Below are 12,767 nucleotides of genomic sequence, written 5' to 3' on the forward strand. Positions count from 1 at the left end.
TCCAGCCATTTGTCTGAAGAAATCGGCCATTTGCTGGAACATGGCCTGTGGAGGTTGAGCAGGCTCTGCTTGAGCTAGTGGAGCAGGTTCTCCCATGCCCCCAGTCTCAGTTGTTGCAGGTGGAGCATGACTCTCCACTTCCTCCTCAACTGCCTTATGAGATGTAGGGTCCATATTCTGTTCAAAATAAGAAAGAAAAACAGATCTGCATTAGTGTCACCTCGACTCTTACAAATGCAATGCATGGTATGGACTCAATCTAGGCCCAGAAACGCCTAAACCGTGCTATGATACCACTAAATGTGACACCCCTTACCCGTGTACAGTATACCCGAGTAAGTCATGCCACACGGTGTACCGGCACACTCTAATATACCTTAATTAATTTATATCATGCTTGTAAATATAATTTATGAAATATAATTTATTTTAGCCATTTATCAAAAGTATTATTTATTTGAGGTTCCGAAAATTTTAAAGAAAATCCGGCGGAGTACCGGCTAAAAATGGAGAAAACAGTTCTTCGGAACCTGTTAAAAACACTTCCAAATAATTTCCAAATAATCCCAACTTCAATCCATCAACAGAGTCTCAATATCAAAATCTCAACATTTTTTTCAGTTTCAGTTCTCAATCATCATTTCTCAGGGTTCTCATATATAAACAACAATTAAATACTCAAATTACTTCCATACATAACCATAAATCCTTATTATTTACATGAACCTCAAAATACATTACATAAATCCAAATACATATGAGAAAATAAAAATTTAGTTACAAAATGACAAAATGACACCTAGTGCCCTACCAATGCACTGCAGGTAGTGAGGTGACACGGACACTGTGCAGAGCTGCAGGATGAACTCACCCAGTCTGCGGTCTACTGGGCTCACGATCTGTATCTCTAGAACCTACGCGTGGCAAAAGCAACGCGCTAAGCAATAATGCTTAGTGGTGCAATAATAAAATAAAAGAAATAGCAAGAAAATAAATATGTAGTGAATGTATATGTTTAATTTGTTTTGAATTTGTATGTCATTAACTTTGTCCACTTTCATTCATTTGATTGCCCAAGTAACCTACACTAGATGACTGAACTAGATAAACGGGTAAACTGGCACTGGGTATCAAGTATCTCGGGCCGTCACACCATCGGTCACATATGCATCTCCCGGTGCAGGCAATGTAACAGCCTAACAAGCTGTAAATACATCAGGCACAAGGCCAGATATCAATACAAGGTCAGAATGGCTAAAAGCCATAAAATCACGGAATGGCATATTGTCATGTGCAGTACTGCTAACTGAACCCTACTGGCATGCTAAACTATCCAAACCAATCTTGTTAGGTATATTAGGGCATTTGAAACTTTTAAATTCTTCAATTTGTGAATTTCAAGTTTTGGTGTCACTATTCACCTCATTGGTCAACAAAAATGTTGACTTTTAGATAGAAAATATGTACATTGACTTTGGCACTCCCAACATACCACATTTGGCATTCAAAACTTGTTGGCATTAAGCATTTATACCATTTCAAAGTTTAAACCAAGGGAAGCAGAATTTTCAGTTTTTGGAACTCAAATTTACTGTTCCATTGGACACTGTTTCAGTGGGAATTTGAAGAAATGGCAAACATGAAAGTTGTTCCTTATTTTGTGTAGTTGAATTTCCTTTTTTGAATCACTCCATTTGGAGTTTTGTAGCTCCAGATATGATCCAAAAACCACAGCTGGCCAGATTGGAAAAACTGCAGAATTATCAAATCTACAGTACCATAAACAGTGACTGTGACTGCCATTTTGGTTAGGTTCTGGTCATAATTTGGGGTAGGTTTCTTCATGAAAGTTGTTTGTCTATGTCTTAACTTGTTTCTATAAAAATTTCAGGTCAATTGACCATATCTACAGTGAGTTATTGCCAAATGAACTGTTCATTTGGTCATTTCTGCAGGTGCTGTTGCAGGGGATCCGGATTGGGGCCAACTTTTGGTCCTCTTGCTTTGGTCTTTTGGGCATGGTTTCTTCAGCAAAAATGTGCAATTATAAGCCTAGTTTCATGTCCAATTGGCCAAACACCAATTGGATCAACACAGCCAAAGATATGGCAGTTCAAGTGGACTGAAATTTCAGTCACCCTGCTACACTCACAAGGCAGCATACTCATTCACTTGCCATGCTATATTTCTGTCCAAATTATGGTCAAATTTTCTCAAATGGTCACTAATTGACCATTAGGATGTTATTTAACAATTTCATAAGCCAAGTTCACATTTTGCTCCCAAAACCCTAATTCAAATTCATGATTTATACAATTTACCTTAGTTAGCTACTAATTCATTATTCTTATGTTTATAAACTTCAAACATGATTTCTAGTTCACTTCAAGCTCATCAAAAACACTCATTCCTATTCCTTCACTAGGGCAGCCGAAATTCATGTACACATACACATGAGTTTTTATTCATTTAAATTACAATTCTTACTAAGTTCAAGTCCCTAATCATGAAATTAAAGAGTTTTAGGTATATAATGCACTAACCTCTTGTAAGCAGATTTTTCCAAGCCCCAAACTTCACTTTCTTTCTTCTTCTTGGCTGCCAATTGCTTTGTCTAGGTGTGGGATTAATTTTTGATGAAGGGACTTATGGGTTTTAGTGAGTGGATGAAGAGAAAATCAAGTTCAAAGCTTGATAAAAATGGTGGAAGAAGGGAGCAATGGTGGACGGCAAAAAGGAAGAGAAATAGGAAGAAGATGAAACTGAATTTTAGTCAAATTTGTCCCATTCTACTCATTTATCTAATGGAAATTTAAGTTTAATTAATAAAATTTTTAATGACATCATGAGTGATGTCATTAATCCTATTTTATTTTTCCTTTTTCTCTTCTTTTCTTTTTCCATTTTCCATTACAATTTTCATGATTTTAAATTTATTTTATGTGTCTTAATCTCTCTTATTTTAATTGACATTTAGGCCAAAAATCACCTCTGAAGGCAAAATGACCAAAATGCCCTCCGTTTAGCTTAACGAGTCAAAATTGTCTCTACCGATTGAAAAATTTTTCTAAATATTTTCTTGGCATTCTAATGCCATAGGGACCTCAATGACCCTTCTCCGGGGTCTCAAAAATTATTTTATGATTTTTCCCCCGGGTCTAGGGCTCCTAGTTGCGAGAACCGCAACTTCCCTCTATGTTACCCATCGCTAGGTCACCGGCTCGTTTAACTTGGTTGTATTTTATTTCTAAAATTTTTACTAAATTTTTCTTATTAATATTTGAGTTAATTATGGTTCCTCACTTTAGTTAAAATATTTTTCCGGACATTCTAGCTGTCCGGACTGACTCTGGTCATCGGAACAGTAGAATGTACGGAGTTACTACTGGGAGGGTGTTACACCCACTGCATACTCAATATACCTTCTCTTTAAATCAATGTAGGATGGTCTGATGCAGTCTTAAGTCGATATCTGATCACCCTGATCTTCTCCTCGGTCTCCTGAACAATTTCGGGCCCAATCATCTTCCTTTCACCTACCTCATCCCAACACAGGGGAGTTCTATATTTTCTGCCATACAAAGCTTCATATGGAGGCATCCCAATGCTTGATTGGTAGCTGTTGTTGTAAGCAAACTCAATCAAAGGCAAGTGTGTATCCCAATTGCCCTCAAATTCAATCACACAAGCCCGTAGCATGTCCTCCAAGATCTGAATTACCCTTTCAGACTGGCCATCTGTCTGTGGGTGAAATGTCATATTGAAGTTCAATCTTGTTCCTAGGGCTCTCTGATGACTACCCCAGAATCTAGAAGTGAACCTAGGATCTCTGTCTGATACGATGGATACTGGCACTCCATGCAGTCTTACTATCTCATCAATATATAACATGGCCAATCTTTCTAAACTGTAGTCCATCCGAACTGGCAGAAAATTAGCAGACTTGGTCAGTTTTTCAATAATGACCCATACTGCATCATGACCCTTCTGTGTCCTCGGAAGTCCCATCACAAAATCTATTGTTATTCTCTCACATTTCCATTATGGTACTGGTAGTGGATGTAACAACCCAGTGGGTACTTAATGCTCTGCCTTCACTTGTTGACAAGTTAGGCATTTGGAAACAAATTCTGCCACATCTCTTTTCATACCCATCCACCAGTAATGCTCTTTTCGCCCTCTATACATTTTTGTGCCACCAGGGTGCATAGCAAAAGGAGACTCATGTGCTTCCTTTAAAATGATCTTCCTTAAATCAACATCATTAGGAACACACATTTTGCCCTGGTGTAGTAATAGACTGTCATCTCTTATTGAGAATTCTGGTTTCTTGCCCTGTCTGACTTCTTCCAATAGCTTCTGATACCTTTCATTATTCTAAGTAGACATTCTGATCTGAACAATCAACACTGGCTGTACATGCCATGCAACTGCTGTCTGCGCCTCATCATTAATCTCTAAGCTGGCATGTAATGATCTCAACTCATGTACCATAGACAAAGGAGAAACTCTAAGACTTTTCATAGTCTTGCGACTTAAGGCGTCAGCCACCACATTAGCTTTCCCTGGCTAATAGTCTATTAGACAATCATAGTCTTTTATCAACTCTGACCATCTCCTTTATCTCAAATTTAACTCCTTCTGGGTGCCCAGATACTTCAAACTCTTATGATCTGTGTAGATATAGCACTTCTCCCCATACAAATAGTGTCTCCAGATCTTAAGAGCGAACACTATAGCTGCAAGCTCCAAATCATGTGTTGGATAATTCCTCTCACGCGGTTTTAGATGGCGTGATGCATAGGCAATGACATTTCGATCTTGCATCAATACACAGCCTAACCCATTGTGAGAAGCATCACTGAAAACTATGTATTCTTTACCCGGAGTAGGTAAAGTTAGGACTGGAGCCTCAGTCAAACATTTCTTCAATTCATCAAAACTCTGCTGGCATTTGTCCGTTCACTGAAATTTCTCATCTTTCCTAAGCAGCTTGGTCAATGGAGATGCCAACATGGAGAATCCTTTCATAAATCGACGGTAGTATCTAGCTAAACCCAGAAAACTATGAATCTCCGTAATATTTATGGGTGGCCTCCAATTAAGGACAACTTCTATCTTGCTTGGATCTACCTTGATGCCCTCTACCGATACTACATGCCCCAAGAAAGATATTTCTTTCAGTCAAAATTCACACTTCGACAATTTGGCGTATAGCTGTTTCTCCCTCAAAGGCTGCAGTACAATCCGTAGATGTCCATCATGCTCTTGTGCACTCTTCGAATAGACCAATATATCATCTATGAGTACCACAATAAACTGGTCGAGGTATGGTCTGAAGATAGTGTTCATCAGATCCATAAAAGCAGCTGGAGCATTAGTCAACCCGAATGGCATGACCAAGAACTCATAATGGCCATAGCGGGTTCTAAAGGCAGTTTTAGGAATACTCTGCTCTTGTACTTTCAACTGATAATAACCTGATCTCAGGTCAATTTTGGAGAATACAGCTGCACCCCTCAACTGATCAAACAAGTCATCAATGCGGGGCAATGGATATCTGTTCTTTATTGTCACCTTATTCAACTGCCGATAATCAATACATAAGCGGAGAGTGCCATTCTTCTTCTTAACAAACAATACTGGCGCTCTCCAAGGTGACACACTAGGGCGGATAAAGCCCTTGTCAAGCAGCTCTTGCAACTGCACTTTCAACTCTTTCAATTCTGCAGGTGCCATTCTATATGGTCTTATAGAGATTGGGTCCACACCAGGCATAACATTAATCTCAAACTGCACCTCTCTTTTTGGAGATAATCCTGGCAATTCATTAGGAAATACATCCGAAAAGTCACATACTGTAGGGATGTCCCTGAGTACTGGACTCCCCACTTGGGTGTCTATCACTTGTGCCAAGTATGCTTCACACCCCTTTCTGATCATTCTTCTGGCTAGTGCAGCCGAAATGATGTTTGATGGCAGTAAATGCCTCTCCCCATGTATTACCACATCACCGTACAAAGGGTGACTAAAAGTGACTGTCTTCAGTCTACAGTCAATCATGGCGTGATGCCTGGCTAACTAATCTATGCCCAAGATAATATCATAATCTCTGAAGGGCATTTCAATCAAATCTGATAGAAAAACATGTCCTTGGAACACCAAAGGACAGTCTCTATAGATTCTATTGACCTGAACCTCTTGTCCTAATGGACTAGTTACTAGCACTTCAAAACCCATTTGGACACACGGAACAGCAAGTGAACTGACTATGCTAGCACTAACATACGAGTGAGTTAAACCCGGATCAAATAGTACAAATACTTCTTGATCAGAGATAGAGAATGTACCGGCCACAATGTCAGAAGTTTTAGCTTCTTCCCGCTGTCTCATAGTGTAAACTCTGGCTGGAAAACTCACTTGTGCTGACTGACCAATAGTACCTTGACTGCCAGAAGCATTGCCTCTACCTCTGCCTCTTCCTCTGCCAACCAGTTGTGAACCTCTGGTAGCAGGACTCTAAATAGATGCTTCTGCAGTAGTAGGAGCTGGATCGAATCTAGGAGCACTAGTACAATCTTTTGCAATATGACCCTTGCCTCCACAGTTAAAATAGGCTCCTGTTGCCCAATAGCATTCTCCCCCATGAATCTTTCCACAAGTCTCACAGGGGCGAGGAGGTTTGAACCCCTGCTCGACTGTTGACCAGACCTAGGGGGTCTCTGTCCAGAGAATCTGCCCCTTCCAAACCTTCCACCTCGACCTCTGTTAGGTCCCCAAAATTTCTTCCTCTTCCCAGAAGTACCACTAGAACTTGGTTCTATTGACTTTTCCCCCTTATCTTTCTCTGATTTCTCAGTCTTCTCTAATTTTTCTTTTGCTGGGGTCGCTTCTGATTCAATTTTTTCCAACTCAAGTGCTTGAGAATTGAGCTCTGAAAACTTACTATGTCTGAATCCCATTATTTGCATCCATAGGCTGGGCTTCAAATCCGTCTCAAATCTCTTGCACCTTTTCTTGCTAGTAAAAAGGAGACTCCTAGCATAGTGGCTTAAACGAGAGAACTCCCTCTCATATTCCGCCACTGTTCTGTTGCCTTGTTTTAGACTCAGAAATTCTTGTAGTTTCTGATCTACATATGCATCTGGGATATATTTTTGTCTGAATTCTCTGATGAAGTCATCCCAGGTCAGTACTGGTGGTTCAACCAAGCTATGAGGGATGGTCTTCCACCAATCACAAGCATCCCCTTGCAGTAGTGACACAGAGTATTCAAATTTCAACTCATCTGGGCAGTGCAGCTTCTTGAACACTCGATCCATCCTCTCTAGCCACTGCTCTACCTCTAAAGGTTCTACTGTACCCTTAAATTCTGTCGCCCCATATTTCAACAGCTTGTCATACTATCTGACTGAAACTTGAGGTTGCACCACAGTAGTCTGGGGTGGAGCTTGAGCAGATATACCTCTAGTCATTTATTGAAACATTGTCACCATTTGCTGTGCAAACTGTGTATAAAATTGCGGCATTTGTGGGGCTGGTGCCACTGACCCACTGACATTCTGTAAAGCTGGGGCTTCCCCTTGTGCCTCAGCTTCAACAGATTGCTCAACTGAGCGATCCCCTTCTTCCATATCAGTCTGAAATTAGGGTATCTTCTGAACAAATAACACAAGAAGATCTCTATCCGTTAGTTCATATTTATGATGTAATGCACTGTATGTAACAAATAAGGATATTGAGCAGTTGTACTTAACAAAGAAAAGACACAAATTCACAAGTTAAAACATACTTTAAAAATTTGTTCTGATACCACTAAAACATGTCACACCTTACCCCTATGTAAGGCATAACATGATCCCGTAGAATACCTAATGAACTATCGAACTTCACCTACCGATAACTCATTAAGTACCCTACAATGGATTTTAAAACAACTTTCTTACTTTATAAGTGGTGAGCATTTTCTAATAGGTATTAAAACATTTAATTAGAGTTTGAAAACTAGTTAAGATTTTTATCCCATTTTATTTTTTCGCAAATTTTATAAAAATTTTGGCAGAGTGCCGTCTGTATTTTGAGAAAACAGTTCTTCAAATACCTGTAAAAAGCACTTTCAATGATTTATCTCAACAACTTCATCAATTCAACATCCATCCCAACCAATTTCAACATCATTTCTCAATTTCCAAAATTCAACATCATCAAAATACTATAATTCAATTTCATTCAAATTAAAACAAAATATTTCCATTCATATTTCAATAAAGATAAAAAAATTTATAAACATCATTCCAAAAATTTACATTAGAAAAATCAAAACTAAAATTTATTACAAGCTTTATACAACTTTATACAACTTTACACAACTACTCATGACCATTTTCTACATTTACATACATTATATACATCAAAATAATTTTTACAATCAGGATATAAAATATACCCGATAAACTTCAGAGAAGGTAGCTCCTTAATCCTCAGCAGCTGACTCTGCTGCTCCTCTAGCCTCTATATCTACGACAGCAATAACAGCCATTGCTGAGTATTAGAACTCAGTGGTGCACAACATACTAAAATAACATTTATGCAGAATTTAAATCATACTTATTCAAAAATTAAACTGAATATGAGAAATAAATATAAAACATGATTTATATGCATTTAATCCAACAATTTCATTTCGAAAGTCTCAAAATAAATTTCACAAAAATACACAGTTATATCATGCTATTCGAAGCAAATACCATCTCAATAGCCAGAGGCTAAGGAGAAGTCACATCACAAGGCTAGCTAGCTCAAATATATGGGAACCCATTCTTTTTCTTCTTCTACTGGCACACATCTCAACACTTCAGCCAGAGAAGAAATCAAAATTCAAATTTGTTTCTCCCACTAGTCATGCTAGTGAGGTATTCAAATATATAGTCATGACATTGTGGTTTCAAAACTATCTTAACAATTTACTAAACATTTATTGCCATTTCAAACACATCAAGTAACCTTTCAACAATTTAAATCAAAAGTATAATAAACATTTCAAGACAATGGTGTCACAATGTAATATTTCAATTCATTCAAAACAATGTGCAAAAGAAAATTAATAGAAATTCTATGTTGTGCACAAACCTTATACGAGTCGCCTCTTAGGCTTGACTCGATCCCTTAGATTCTTTTCCGGTATTCTTTTCAACTGAAACACACAGTTTCATAGTGTTTTAGTATCATAACTTATCATAAATCTAAAAATAAATTCAAATTTACTTTTACCTAGCTTTAATATGCTAAACTTGGCATTCTTTAAAATTTATGTTTTGGGATTACTATTCACTACACTATTCAAGTTAATTTGTTGACTTTCTAAGGCTTAATAGGTATGATAATTCCAATTTCACCCACATACCACATTTTGGTTGCCTAATTTGTTGGTTTTAGTTATTTACTCAAATTTTAAGTCTTTTAGGCAAATTTGCAAATTTTTAGTTTTGGTGTCCTATGTTGCACTGTTCCATTGGTCATGTTGCTGTTAGAATTTAGCTAAGTTTTCTTCAAAGAAATTGTTTCTTATTGTCTTAACTTTATTCTCCTCTTTGAATCACTCCAATTGGAGTTTTGTAGCTCAAGTTATAGCCATTTGAACATGGCTATCGGATTGGCCTAACCTTGATTTTCTGGGCACCAAAACTGATTCTGGCAGTTTTAGGTCACCAAATTTTGGTGGCTTAATGACTTGGTTAAGGGCATAATTTGAGTTTGTCTTCTTTATGAAAGTTTTAGGTTTATATCTCAGCTTTCAGGTCATTTAGACCTGCCTAACCCAAGTTATGGCCAAATGAACAAATACTATTTATTTGGTCATTTTTGTACAGGGCAAAATACTTAAGTCCGGATTTGGTCAATTTATTCAATAGGTTTTAGTCACTTTCTGGGTATGATTCCTAGATGAAAAATGTGCCATTTTGTTTCTAGTTTCATTCCCAAATAGCCTCACACTAATTGGGTTGGTAAATTTTCAGTTTTGGTCCCTGAAAGGGACCTTGGTCATGCTGTTAGAAAACTGACCACATCTAATCCGAATTTCCATTCAATTCCAACACTTCCAACATACCAAACTTGGTCACAAATGACCATTTTTTAGCTCAAACAAGGTCAAACACACCATTTGACCAATTCTCTAATTTTTTTCCTCTAAAACCCTAGGTCCAAACCCTAATTCACATATTTGTTACATTTAACTAACTCAACACATATAAACATACTTTCTCAACTCAATCAAGCTTAGATACATTTTTAATTCAATCAAAACACATGCATACTCATATAAAACACTAGCTGGCCAAAATCACCCTAGTCTCCCAACACTTGTTTTCATTTCATTTTAAGTATAATTCTAGGTTAATTAAGCTAAAAATACAAGAATTAAACTAAAAGTTTCAAGTTTGCATTACCAAAGTTAGTGCAGAATTTCAATCTTCACTTCCCTTAATTTTTTCTTCTTTCTTCCTCCTTGAACCTTTTTTTTTAGTTGCCCAAACAAAATTTAGTTATGGTAGGACAATTTTCTATGGTGGGATATTGTAATCTTCAAGCTAAAAAATGAGCTTCAATGGAGGATTTTGGTGAGGGAGAGGTGAGAGAGGGAGCATGGCAATTTTGAGAAGATGAAGACTTTTTGTTTTTTTTTGTTTTTGTTTTTTTTTTCTTTAATGTTTTTAATCCTTTAGGAAGACCACAATTATCTAAAATTAATTTTTTAATTATAATGTTTATTGCATCATGCATGATGTCATCACTTTTCACTTTTTCTTTTTCCTTTTTTTATTTATTTTTCCATTATTTCTTTAATTTAATTCCCGATTCTGAAGTTTTCTTTTCTCCGATTTTATTTGACAGTTAGGTCAAGAGTCAGCTCTAGGGGTCAATTGACCAAATTGCCCCTGTAACATCCTCACTGTAGCAATTCCGTGCATTCTACTGTTTCGATGATTGGTGTCTGTCCGGACAGCTAGAACATCTGGAAAAATATTTAAATTAAAGTGAGGAACCATAATTAACTCAAATATTAATAAGAAAAATTTAGAAAAAATTTTAGAAATAAAATACAACCAAGTTAAATGAGCTGGTGCCCTTGCGATGGGTAACCCAATGGGAAATTGCGGTTCTTGCAACTAAGAGCCCTAAACCCGGGGGAAAATTCATAAAATAATTTTTAGGACTCTAGAGAAGGGTCATTGAGGTTCTTATGGCATTAGAATGCCAAGAAAATGCTTAGAAAAATTTTTCAATCGGTACAGACAATTTTAGTCTGTTAAGCCAAACAGAGGGCATTTTGGTCATTTCGCCTTCAGAGGTGATTTTTTGCCGACTTGTCCAGTTAAGTAAATAATTATCATGACACAAAATGTGAATAAATATTTCTAAAAATTGAATTGAAATTAAGTAGAAAAGAAAAGAAAAGAAAAGAAAAATGAAAAAAATGGGACTTTTGACATCACCTGAGGTAATTAAATAACTCTACACCAATCCTAATTAAGCAAACTCATTAAAATGGCATAAATGAGACAAAAATGAACAAAAGAAATCTGCATCCCTTACCCATATTCTTTGTAACACCCCTAAGTTCGGTAGTGCGTTCTACTGTTCCGGTGACCACTGCTGTCCGGACAGCTAGGATGCCTAGAACTACACTTCGTTATGTGTGAGGAGACATAAAATAATGAAATACAAGAAAAGAAAATATAAGAAAAACAAAGGAAAAATAATAGCAAAGAAATGTAACCAAGTTAAGCAAGCCGAAAACCCTAGCGATGGGTGACCGCACCGGGAAGTCACGGCGTGGACCGTTGACTAGCCCTGGACTGCGGGGAACCCTGGAAAACATTTTTAGGACTTAAATAGACCCTTATTGAAGAATAAATATCATTAGGAAGATCAAAGAAAAATTAAATAATTAGGACAAAGAAAAGTGAGAAATCGAAAAACAGACAAAACCCGGTGTTACCGAAAAATCGGGAATGCAACCCGAACAGGGGCATTATGTTCATTTGACATCCCGAATTGTCTTTTGACCAAAATGTCCATTAAAAATAAATAATATTACACTTAGAAAATGAAATGAAAAATTAAATTGGTGGTACCTAAAGTAAATAACAAAAATTAAGGGTTTAATGTGGAATAAGTGAGAATTAAACATATTATATGATTAATTGAGTGAGTGGGCCACTAAAGGAATAAACTAAGAGTTAAATGGGGCAGGTGTATACCTAATATACAATCTGAAAAACTCATTTCTTCAAGGTTCCTCATCCATGCCGAATTGAAGAGAAGGATAAACCTCCATTGCCGTTTTCTTTAAGCTTCACCTAACCTCTCCATTTCACCTCCAATCACTTAGATTTCTTCATTAAAGATTGTCTACACATCATAAGGAAGAGCTTGATACCAAAATCAAGAAGTTTAATCAAGGTTTAGCAAGTTCCAACCATAGGTAAGTTTACATTTTTTGAATATTGTTTTGTTAAACTTTGTGTACATGTTATGGGTGTTGGATTTGTGAAGAAAATTTTCAAGTTTGAGGAGTTATTGATATGTTCATTTTGGACAGCCATGGAGTTATGTATTTAAGGAAATATTTATACATATATTTGATGAGAAATGATGTTGATTAGGGTGATTTAATATCCTAGTAAATTATTCCACATGTATATGGTGATTGTGCACTTGGAATGGAAATTGATGAATTGTAGGACACTTTTGGCATGGTGAAG

This window comes from Hevea brasiliensis, chromosome 16, assembly GCF_030052815.1.
Source record: "Hevea brasiliensis isolate MT/VB/25A 57/8 chromosome 16, ASM3005281v1, whole genome shotgun sequence".
NCBI lineage: Eukaryota > Viridiplantae > Streptophyta > Magnoliopsida > Malpighiales > Euphorbiaceae > Hevea > Hevea brasiliensis.